Source organism: Dendrobates tinctorius, unplaced genomic scaffold (assembly GCF_039654945.1).
Source record: "Dendrobates tinctorius isolate UK_male_01 unplaced genomic scaffold, ASM3965494v1 ptg000037l, whole genome shotgun sequence".
NCBI lineage: Eukaryota > Metazoa > Chordata > Amphibia > Anura > Dendrobatidae > Dendrobates > Dendrobates tinctorius.
In genome coordinates this window covers 27045488-27058295 of record NW_027361705.1, presented here as the reverse complement: position 1 = coordinate 27058295, position 12808 = coordinate 27045488, and the positions used below count along the sequence as shown (strand labels likewise).

The window sequence follows — 12808 nt, the reverse complement described above, 5'->3', positions numbered from 1 at the left end:
AAATCCTCACATCATTTCTTATGCAAGTAAGAGCTTAACAAACACTGAAAGAAAATATTCTCAACCTGAAAAAGAAAGCTTGGCAGTTGTCTGGGGATGTGAACACTTTCACTTATTTCTCTATGGAGCTCCCTTCACCATTGTCACAGATCATCAAGCACTTCTTACAATTTTTGGAAATCCCAGAGCTAAAATGCCTGCACGAATTGCACGATGGGGCCTACGTCTACAGGACTACAACTATAAAATTGTTCACAAACCTGGAAAATACAGCAATCCGGCTGATTATCTTTCAAGACATCCTACTAATGATGATATACCTGTGCATTCCTCCATTGAAGAATACCTACGTTTTGTTACAGATCATGCCGTGAAAAAAGCACTTTCTCTCGATCAATTTATAAATGAAACAACAAAAGACAAGACACTCTGTGCCCTAATACAAATCATCCAAAATCGAAGGTGGCATGAAATTCAAAAAGAAAAATTTCCTGATTCTGAGATTAATCTGAAAGAGTTAAAACTATTCTCAAACGTACGTGAGGAATTATCAGTCACTGAAGAACACCTCATTCTTTGAGGTACCAAACTAGTTGTACCTAAGACTTTGCGTAACTTAGTCATACAGATAGCACATGAAGGTCATTTAGGAATTGTTGGCACAAAGAAGTTACTCAGAGAAAAAGTGTGGTTCCCAAATATGGATCACTTGGTGGAAGAAAAGATTAGACGCTGTTCTACTTGTCAATTAATCACTCCATCATCAAACTTAGAGCCATTACAAATGTCTCCGTTACCCACTGCTGTCTGGGAGGAAGTGGCAGTCGATATATATGGACCATTGCCAAATGGCCAATACATTCTCGTAACAATTGATGAATATTCTCGATACCCTGTTATTTCATTTATCTCTTCAACATCTGCTAATAATGTCATACCAGAGCTGTACGACATTTTCTCGGCATATGGTATTCCAAAAGTGGTCAAAACAGACAATGGACCTCCATTCAATGGACATGTGTTTACACAATTTTCTGAATACTTGGGATTCAATCACAGGAAAATCACACCTTGCTGGCCGCAAGCCAATGGAATTGTGGAACGTTTTATGCGCACTCTGGGGAAACGTATCAAGGCAGCGAGTCTGGAGCACATCCCACTGAAACAGTCATTATACAAATTCATGCGTAATTACCGCAATACGCCACACTCCACTACTAATGCTGCTCCAGCTCATTTAATGTTCAGCAGAACCCTGCGTATACGTCTCCCTGATGTGACCAGCCATCCCCGACCGAGTGACTCCTCAGTGAGATCCACAGATTTCTCCAACAAACAAGCCATGAAACGTTATGCAGATAGAAGACGAAGGACACAGTCAAGTGCCATCGAAAGAGGGGATGTCGTGGTGGTACGTCAAAGACCAACCAACAAGACCTCACCTGTATATGGTCCTGCAAAATATTATGTTACCAAAAGGAAAGGCAGCATGATCACAGCTGAACGAGATGGACACTCCATAACGCGAAATTCTTCATATTTTAAAGTCATACCGCAGAATGATGACAATGAACTCTCTTTGGTGGAAGATTTGGTATCTGATGGTGGAGAGGACCAACAAGAGGTAGCTGGTCCATCAACAATGAACTCTCTCAATGAGCCCAGACGTTATCCTACACGAGAGAGAAGAGCTCCATCGAGGCTTATTGAAGAAGTGTAACTACAGTTTTGTTTTGTTTTTTTTTGTTTGTTTCTCTGGTTTTTAGAATTGAACAAATAAGACAAAATGGACATATGATTTCTTTGGACGTTTTCATGTTGTTGCATTTATCAGTAATATAGATTATTTATAAAAAAAAAAAAAAAAAAAAAAGGGGATGATGTAATGTATAATAATTAGATCTGTCTCTTTAAGCAAGCCAGACTTATGGGACTTGGAGGGTGGAGACAAGAGGGATGAGAAGGGAAGTTTCAGTTTCACTTCTGGTAGCATGGGAATGCAAGTGTTATGCTGTGTGCTGGAGGACGAAGAATAAAACATATCTAAAGTTTAATACCTTGAATTCTTCATAACGTGTGGATATTACAGCGGGCTTAAGATTATGATTGGTATAGATAAGCTAGCAGTAGAAAATAGAGTGAAAAACGTAAGCAAATAGTACTGAAGAAACAGGTCAATAGAGGACAGAGATCCACACATCCACAGTAATTTGTGTTGTGGAACTGGGAGAGGATAATGAATACACTCACCGTTCGGTGTTGGAATCTTCATTCTGCTCCACATTTTCCTTAGGATTTACTACTGGCTGTTTGGGAGTGATGGAGAAAGTGCATTGTAATAGTAAGATGGGGAAATTGAGGAACAGTTCGAAGAAAGGAAAGTAAAGGAAAACCAAGAAGATAATTGTAAGGCTAAGTTCACACGTAGCGGAACTCTCGCGGAAATTACCGCGAGAGTTCCGGAATTCCATTCCGCGGGAAAATCGCATTTTAAATTCCCGCGATTTTCCCGTGGAAAAACTACCGTTTTGCCAGCATAATTAGCTTGCAAAATGCTAGCGTTTTCCAAGCGATCTGTAGCATCGCTTGGAGAACTGATTGACAGGTTGGTCACACTCGTCAAACAAAGTGTTTGACATGTGTGACCAACTTTTTACTACTGAGGCTGCCTATGCAACATCAGTAGTAAAAGATAAAATGTAAAACATAATAAAAAAATAAAAAATGGTGTTATTCTTACCTTCCGACGTCCCGCGCAGCCTTCCCGCCTCTCTCCACGCTCTCATTCCCAGTAATCCTTTGCGAGCGATGACGCCCGTTCTCGCGGGATCGTGACGTCTCGTGGTTATTCGCGATGACGTCGTGCTAATGACCACGAGACTTCGCGATCCCGCGAGAACGGACGTCATCGCGGTCATTCTCGCAAAGGATTACTGGGAACGAGAGCATGGAGAGAGGCGGGAAGGCTGCGCGGGACGTCGGAAGGTAAGAATAACACCATTTTTTATTTTAAATTCTATTTTTTACAGGGATATGGTACCCAAAGCCCGGAGGACAGTCTCCTCTCCTTCAGACCGTAGGTACCATCCGCAATTGCTCTGCTTACTTTTCGCATGGTGTGCACAGCCACATGCGGGAAATAAGCGGAACAATGCATTCCTATGGGTGCGGGATCACCGCGATTCCGCAAAATTAATGAGCATGCTGCGTTTTTTACCTTGAAGCGATTCCGCCGCGATAAAAACCGCAGCATTAGCACAGCATTGCGGAATCCCATAGGAATGCATGGGATGCTTATTTTTTGCGCTTTTGAGGCAAAATCACGCGGTTAAAACCGCCGCGGAAACGTGAAAAAACGCCACGTGTGAACTCAGCCTAAGAGTTACCCAAGTGAGGAGGTGGAAGTGTTGGAGTGAGAATGGAAAGACAGATGAAAGGGTTTTTCTTAAGTTGTAATCTCGGGAGTGCACCTCTTCCAGCCTGTGGCTCCCCACTTTTCCAGAAACGGTGCGCTCCTGAAAACTCATGCCTTCCCATTTTGCTAACAAAGGTAGTTTTCCATGTTGAGAAAATTGCAGGGGGTTGCTTCTTTTTACAAGTACTTTGCAATATCACTCATTTATAAACTTGAGATCTCTTTAAGGGGTGAGGAGCTAAAGGCCCTCTATACACAATAGATAGCTGGTGATGGTTCATCTGGCCACCATCTCTACTGACTCCTTCGTACACAGGTGTATGCGGCTCAGTCAGGTTCAATTTGTGTGGCGGTCTTAAGATTATGATTGGTATAGATAAGCTAGCAGTAGAAAATAGAGTGAAAAACATAAGAAAATAGTACTGAAGAAACAAGTCAATAGAGGACAGAGAGCCACACATCCACAGTAATTTGTGTTGTGGAACTGGGAGAAGATAATGAATAGTAGAAAATCTATAGGTGCTCCTTGTATTGAATAGAAGACATGAGTCCTATTACAAATCTTAGGCTTCTCACCAGTTGGCTAGGCAAGCTCCTTCTGAGCCAAGAAAACCACCATCCTCGACTTTGAGGTGGCATTTTCTGCTGATAAAGTTGATCAATCACCCCCTTCAAGAGCACAAAGAAAAGGATTAATAAGAGGAGTACACAATGAATGAGAAGGGTAGATAACAGCAATAATACCTGTGGCAGCATCTTGTTGCACGCTTGCAAGCAGAGAAGAATTGGGGCAGCAGTCGCCCAGTTATAGAACCTGCCCAGAAACCAGAAACATAAGAGACAATATGTAGAGAAATAGAACTAAAATGAAGAAAAGTACAATATATATAAAAAAAGATGGTCCTACTTGTTGTGTATTCTCAACACCAGACTTGGATTTTGTGTAAGTGAAAGGTTTTGTATGAAATCTGAGAATGAGATCTTCTACTTAAGGAACCTGTCTAAATATGGAGAGAACAGTTGGATTACAATTATTATTATTTATTATTATTATAGTGCCTTTTATTCCATGGTGCTTTACACTTGAGGAGGGGAATACATAATAAAAACAAGTAGAGTAATCTTAAACGATACAAGTCACGACTGGTACAGGAGGAAAGAAGACCCTGCCCACAAGGGCTCACAATCTAAAAGATTGCTGGAATCCTGGTGTATAGCGGTATGCATGGTAATGTAATGTTATCTAAGATATACTGTAAATTTGCAATATTTATACCTTCAGGGATGTTCCATGTGTTGGTGAGACCCCCACAGAGTGAGATTTCCACAGAAGGTATTGATTGTTCTATGTTGTCTTCTGGTACCTGTCTTGAGTACTTGTTATGGAGAGGCGGAGGTGGGGGATGTGGATCACTAAAAGTATAATATTGATAAAAAATATATATATTTTTATCATTTTATAGAGGATCAACAACATTTCGCATTGGATTTCTTAATTTTATTATATTTACATCTTTGACTGCAAGAGCTTCTGGTCTTAAGTTCCGCATATACATACTATATACTATGGCCATTTTCCATGGACATTTACATTTTTGGAAATGGGGAAGAAACCAGTCCCTGATGAAAACACACCAACAGAGATAAAAAGTGCAAACTACGCAGATGTTGTCTTGGTTGGATCCAAAACCATTGATAGAAGGCATCACTAATAGGCAATGATTTCTGTAAGTTGCTTACAGGAAAGCTAGTGCCGGTAGTATGCCATTTTCGTACATTGTTATTAGCATTGCTACAATAATTTTTGCCATTACAACACTGATTGGAGGTAAGACACTTCAAGAGCTTTAAGCCAACACATTAGTTGGCTGCTGGCAGATCGGTGCTTCAGCTAATTGATCGGACGACAGTCATCTCAGCCAACTCTCCCATAGGCAAAAGAGCTCATTCGGCCAAAACCTCTATCAGCGGCAGACATGTCAGCTGGCAGCTTATCTCCAAGAGAACAATGCGATCGGCAGTCTGAAATCAGACATGCACGATCGACATCTCTCCCGACCATCAGTTGGTCATACACATTAGACGTTAACCCCTTAAGCCCCAAGGGTGGTTTGAACGTTAATGACCAGGCCATTTTTTACAATTCTGACCACTGTCCCTTTATGAGGTTATAACTCTGAAACGCTTCCATGGATCCCGGTGATTCTGACATCGTTTTCTCATGACATATTGTACTTCATGTTAGTGGTAACATTTCATTCAAATAACTTGCGTTTATTTGTGAAAAAAATGGAAATTTGGCAAAAATTTTGAAAATTTCGCAATTTTCCAACTTTGAATTTTTATGCCCTTAAATCACAGAGGAATTTTTTGAATATTTAAAAAAAATGAACATTTAACTTTTTTTCACAAAAAAAAATACTTCAGGTTCAATTTTTTTTATTTTACCAAGGGTAACAGGAGAAATTGGACTGCAAAATTTATTGTACAATTTGTCCTGAGTACGCTGATACCTGATATGTGGGGGGAACCACTGTTTCGGCGCATGGCTGAGCTCAGAAGGGAAGGAGCGCCGTTTGACTTTTTCAATGCAAAGTTGGCTGGAATTCTGATCGGACGCCATGTCACGTTTGGAGAGCCCCTGATGTACCTAAACAGTGGAAACCCCCCACAAGTGACCCCATTTTGGAAATTAGACCCCCCAAGGAACTTATCTAGATATGTGATGAGAACTTTGAACCCACAAGGGCTTCACAGAAGTTTATAACGTACAGCGGTACAATTAAAAAATCATATTTTTTCCACAAAAATGATCTTTTCACCCCCAAATTTTATTTTCCCAAGGGTAACAGGACCCTAAAAGTTATTGTGCAATTTGTCCTGAGTACGCTGATACCCCATATGTGGGGGTAGACCACTATTTGGGGGCATGGCAGAGCTTGGAAGGGAAGCAGCGCCATTTGACGTTTTTGGTTGGAATTGAGATCGGACACCATGTCGCGTTTGGAGAGCCCCTGATGTACCAAAACAGTGGAAACCCCCCACAAATGACACCATTTTGGAAACTAGACCCCCCAAGGAACTTATCTGGATGTGTGGTGAGCACTTTGACCCCTCCAGTGCTTCACAGAAGTTTATAACGCCTGGGCGTGAAAATAAAAAAATCGTATTTTTTCCACAAACATGATCTTTTAGTCACCAATTTTTTTATTTTCCCAAGGGTAACAGGAGAAATTGGACCCCAAAAGTTGTTGTCCAATTTGTCCTGAGTACGCTGACACCTCATATGTGGGAGAAAACTACTGTATGGGCACACGTCGGGGTTCGAAAGGGAAGTAGTGACGTCTTGGAATGCAGACTTTGATGGAATGGTCTGCAGGTGTAATGTTGCTTTTGGAGAGCCCCTGATGTACCTAAACAGTGGAAACCCCCCACAAGTGACACCATTTTGGAAACTGGACCCCCTAAGGAACTTATCTAGCTGTGTGGTGAGCACTTTGAACCCCCCCCAGTGCTTCACAGAAGTTTATAACGACCGGGCGTGAAAATAAAAAAATCGTTTTTTTTCCACAAACATGATCTTTTAGTCCCTATTTTTTTTATTTTCCCAAGGGTAACAGGAGAAATTGGACCCCAAAAGTTGTTTTCCAATTGGTCCTAAGCACGCTGACACCCCATATGAGGGAGAAAACTACTGTATGGGCACACGTCGGGGCTCGAAAGGGAAGTAGTGACGTCTTGGAATGCAGACTTTGATGGAATGGTCTGCGGGTGTCATGTTGCCTTTGGAGAGCCCCTAATGTACCTAAACAGTGGAAACCCCCACAAATGACCCCATTTTGGAAACTAGACCCCCTAAGGAACTTATCTAGGTATGTGGTGAGCACTTTGAACTCCCAAGGGCTTCACAGAAGTTTATAATGCACGGGCATGAAAATAAAAAAATCGTATTTTTTCCACAAACATGATCAATTAGTCCCCAATTTTCTTATTTTCCCAAGGATAACAGGAGAAATTGGACCCCAAAAGTTGTTGTCAAAATTGTCCTGAGTACGCTGATACCCCATATGTGGGAGAAAACTACTGTATCGGCACACGTCGGGTCTCGGAAGGGAAGTAGTGACGTTTTGGAATGCAGACTTTGATGGAATGGTCTGCGGGTGTCATGTGCATGTGGAGAGCCCCTGATGTACCTAAACTATTGAAACTCCCCACAAGTGTCCCCATTTTGGAAACTAGACCCCCCACGTAACTTATCTAGATGTGTGGTGAGCACTTTGAACCCCCAAGTGCTTCACAGAAGTTTATAACGCCCGGGCGTGAAAATAAAAAGATCATTTTTTTCCACAAAAATGATATTTTTGCCCCCAATTTTTTTTTCCTAAGGGTAACAGGAGAAATTGGACCCCAAAAGTTGTTTTGCAATTTGTCCTGAGTAGGCTGATACCCCATATGTGGGGGGGTAAAACACTGTTTGGGCGCATGGCAGAGCTTGGAAGGGAAGGAGCACCATTTGACTTTTTCAACTCAGAATTGGCTGGAATTGAGATCAGACACCATGTTGCATTTGGAGAGCCCCTGATGTACCCAAACAGTGGAAACCCCCCAATTATAACTCCAACCCTAACCCCAACACACCCCTAACCCTAATCTCAGCCCTAACCCTAGCCCTAACCCTAGCTCTAACCCTAAGCCTAATGGGAAAATGGAAATAAATACATTTTTTTAATTTTATTATTTTTCCCTAACTAAGGGGGTGATAACGGGGGGTTTGATTTACTATTTATGGCGGTTTTTATGTTTGGCGGCTGTCACACGCTAAAAGACGCTTTTTATTGTAAAAATAGTTTTTGCATCACCACATATTGAGAGCTATAATTTTTTCGTATTTTGACCCACCGAGTCATGTGAGGTCTTATTTTTTGCGGGACGAGTTGATGTTTTTACTGGTACCATTTTCGGGCATGTGACATTTTTTGATCGCATTTTATTCCGATTTTTGGGACGCAGAATGAACAAAAACCAGCGTTTCATGAATTTCTTTTGGGGGGGTGCGTTTACACCGTTCCGCGTGCGATAAAATTGATAAAGCGGCTTTATTCTTTGGGTCAGTACGGTTACAGCGATACCTCATTTAGGTCATTTTTTTATGTTTTGTCGGTTTTATGCAATGAAAACTATTTTATATAAAAAATAATTAATTTTTGCATCGCTTGTTTCTGCGAGCGATAACTTTTTTATTTTTTTGCTGATGATGCTGTATGGCAGCTCATTTTTTGTGGGACAAAATGACATTTTCAGCGGTACCATGGATATTTATATGCGTCTTTTTGATCGCGCGTTATTGCACTTTATGTTTGGCGGTATGATAATAAATCATTATTTTTTGCTTCTTTTTTTATTTTTTAAGGGGTTCGCTAAAGGGGTTAACTAATGGGACAGTTTTTTAGGGCAGGTCGTTACGGACGCGGCGATACCAAATATGTGTACTTTTATTGTTTTTTTTTTATTTCCAAAAAATGAATTTATTGGGGGAATATTTTTTTTTTTTTTCTAATTTATTTGACGATTTGTCCCAGGTGGGACATCACTGTCTTGTGACAGATCGCTGATCTGTCACATCACAGCTCACTGGTGATCTGTCACAGGCACTACACAGGCTTCCTCGTGCCTGCGCTTTGCAGGCACTGAGGAAGCCGACTCCCTGCAGGCCCCTGAAGGCCCCCGTCGCCATCTTGGATTCGGGGGCCTGCAGGGAAGGAGCCCCCCGCAGCAGCGCTGCACATTGCGCTGCCGTGGGGGGCTCAGGGAAGCACGGAGGGAGCCCCCTCCCTGCCGATGCTTCCCTTTAACCCCCGGCACACCGCGATCGTGTTTGATCGCCGTGTACAAGGGGTTAACGTGTTGGGGGTGGTCCGTGACCGCCCCTGATACATTGTGCTGGGTGTCAGCTGTGATAATCAGCTGACACCCGGCCGCGATCAGCGGCGCTCACCACGTGGGCGCCGCTGATCGCTATGACGTACTATCCCGTCACTGGGAATTAAGTCCCAGGGCACATGGACGGGATAGTACATCTCATGGCAGAAAGGGGTTAATATCGTCTGGTTTGGCCAACATTAATGTAGTGTGAATGGGGGCCTTTAGTCCTGAATTGTAGCCAGAATACTATTTAGAAGGACTGCAGATGCACTGAACCCATGTATTCACCTTTCTATACAAAGTAAGCAATGTTTCTAATAGACGACCCCCTACTCATAGGTATGGCTGAGAACTTAGCTCGCCACATGTAGAATACCACTGCTCTGTGACCTCTGTTCTTGGATCTACTGCTCACCCCAGCAATTAACTGTTATAGTGAGTGACTCATAGTTAGTAAGGCCGAAAAAAGACATTAGTCCATTCAGTTTAGCCTATAAAATTCTGTCAGAATAAATCCCAAGATCTATGTCCTTCTAAAGAACCTAACAATAACTGTAAGGCTGTGTTCACACACAGCGTTTTTTTAGCGGTATTTTTAGCGGTTGTGCCAATAAAACCGCTATAAAACTGCTAAAAATCAGCTTCCCATTAATTTCTATTCATTTTGCACTTTTTGTGCATATTGATGCGTTTTTTACCGCGAAAAAAGCGCATTGCTGTAAAAAACGCTGCATGCTCACTAGTTTCGCGGATTTTTCCGCGTTTCTGGCTAGTTCAATGCGTTTTGAAAACGCGCCGGAAAGAAACGCATCAAAACGGCACAAAAACTGCGACGAAAACGCGCGCAAAACGCGAAGACAAAAAAGGTGCGGTTTCTGGGAAGGGAGTCAGGTTTTTGAGCAGAAATTTTCTGCTACGTGTGCACTTAGCCTAAGATACAATATTGTTACGCTCTAGGAAGACATCCAGGCCTCTCTTGAACCCTTTGACTGAGTTCACCATCGCCACCTCCTCAGGCAGGGAATTCCAGATTCTCACTGCCCTAAAAGTAAAGAATCCTCTTCTATGTTGGTGGAAAAACCTTTTCTCCTCCAGACGCAGAGAATGCCCCCTTGTGACTGTCACCTTCCTTGCTATAAACAGATCCTCGGAGAGATATTTGTATTATCCCCTTATATACTTATACATGGTTATTAGATCGCCCCTCAGTCGTCTTTTTTCTAGACTAAATAATCCTAATTTTGCTAATCTCTCTGGGTATTGTAGTTCCCCCATCCCCTTTATTAATTTTGTTGCCCTCCTTTGTACCCGCTCTAGTTCCATTATATCCTTCCTGAGCACCGGTGCCCAAAACTGTACACAGTACTCCATGAGCGGTCTAACCAGAGATTTGTATAGAGGCAGTATAATACTCTCATCATGTGTATCCAGACCTCTTTTAATGCACCCTATGATCCTGTTTGCCTTGGCAGCCGCTGCCTGGCACTGGCTGCTCCAGGTAAGTTTATCATTAACTAGGATCCCCAAGTCCTTCTCCATGTCAGATTTACCTAGTGGTTTACCGTTCAGTGTGTAATGGTGATATTGATTCCTTCTTCCCATGTGTATAACCTTACATTTATCATTGTTAAACTGCATCTGCCACCTTTCGGCCCAAGTTCCCAACTTTTCCAGATCCATCTGTAGCAGAATACTATCTTCTCTTGTATTGACTGCTTTACATAGTTTTGTATCATCTGCAAATATCGATATTTTACTGTGCAAACCTTCTACCAGATCGTTAATAAATATGTTGAAGAGAATAGGTCCCAACACGACCCCTGCGGTACCCCACTGGTCACAGCGACCCAGTTAGAGAATATACCATTTATAACCACCCTCTGCTTTCTATCACTAAGCCAGTTACTTGCCCATTTACACACATTTTCCCCCAGACCCAGCATTCTCATTTTGTGTGCCAACCTCTTGTGTGGCACGGCATCAAACGCTTTGGAAAAATCAAGATATACTACATTCAATGACTCACCTTGGTCCAGTCTATAGCTTACCTCTTCATAAAAACTGATTAGATTGGTTTGACAGGAGCGATTCCTCATAAACCCATGCAGATATGGCGTTAAACAGTTATTCTCATTGAGATAATCCAGAATACCTTTTGCCTTTATGGGTTTCGCAGGTCTCTGTTTCCCAGTTAATATCCGGGTAGTTCAAGTCCCCCATAACAAGGACCTCATTATGGGTTGCAGCTTCATCTATCTGCCTTAGGAGTAGACTTTCCATGATTTCTGTTATATTTGGGGGTTTGTAACAGACCCCAAAGAGAATTTTGTTACTATTTTTCCCTCCATGTATTTTGACCCATATGGACTCGACATGCTCATTCCCTTCGCTAATATCTTCCCTTAAAGTGGACTTTAGACAAGACTTTACATAAAGACAAACCCCTCCTCCTCTCCGATTTTTACGATCCTTTCTAAACAGACTGTAACCCTGTAAGTTAACTGCCCAGTCATAGCTTTCATCTAACCACGTCTCGGTTATTCCCACTATGTCATAGTTACCTGTACATATTTCTGCTTCTAGTTCTTCCATCTTGTTTGTCAGGCTTCTGGCGTTTGCGAGCATGCATTTTAGAGAATTTTGCTTTGTTCCAATCTCCTCCCTGACTCATGCCTTCCCATTTTGCTAACAAAGGTAGCTCTGCATGTTGAGAGAATTGCAGGGGGTTGCTTCTTTTTACAAGTTCTTTGCAATATCACTCATTTATAAACTTGAGATCTGTTTAAGGGGTGAGGAGCTAAAGGCCCTCTATACACAATAGATAGCTGCTGATGGTTCGGTCTGGCCACCATCTCTACTGACTCCTTTGTACACAGGTATATGCGGCTCAGTCAGGTTCAATTTGTGTGGCGGTCTTAAGATTATGATTGGTATAGATAAGCTAGCAGTAGAAAATAGAGTGAAAAACGTAAGCAAATAGTACTGAAGAAACAGGTCAATAGAGGACAGAGATCCACACATCCACAGTAATTTGTGTTGTGGAACTGGGAGAAGATAATGAATACACTCACCGTTCGGTGTTGGAATTGTCAGAATCCTGTCAGCGCCGGCGTGCAGCCTCCGCTGAGCAGAGACTCACCCGCACTGTAGGGGGACCCGGGGTCAGGTACAGTCGGAAAGTACAGATACACAGGACCTGTGGACGCTGAAGTTTAGCAAGCAGTCACAGGACCTACGGTCATGTGACTGCAAGGGGCGGGGCTTAGTATCTTGCTTTCAGAGATGGCAGGACACTATACAGAAATACTCAGAGTCAGGCAAAACGGAGGTCATACACAGAGATATCAGTAAGGTACCAGGGATGAGACAGAACGGATAGTCAGGGCCAAGCAGAAGTCAAAACCAAACAGACATAGAAGGTACCAAGCAGAATCCAAAGCGATATCCAGAGAACAGACCGAGTCGTACACA

General features: G+C 42.4%; 1 long non-coding RNA gene across 1 annotated transcript; it reads right to left on the bottom strand.

The window, feature by feature from the left end:
• Positions 1–3412: 3412 nt before the first annotated feature.
• On the bottom strand, positions 3413–11868 carry LOC141088081 (uncharacterized). Its single transcript, XR_012231833.1, has 3 exons — positions 11386–11868; positions 4692–4828; positions 3413–4416 (listed from the first exon to the last, which is right to left on the bottom strand). It is a non-coding gene; the product is annotated as an uncharacterized lncRNA (long non-coding RNA).
• Positions 11869–12808: the final 940 nt, after the last annotated feature.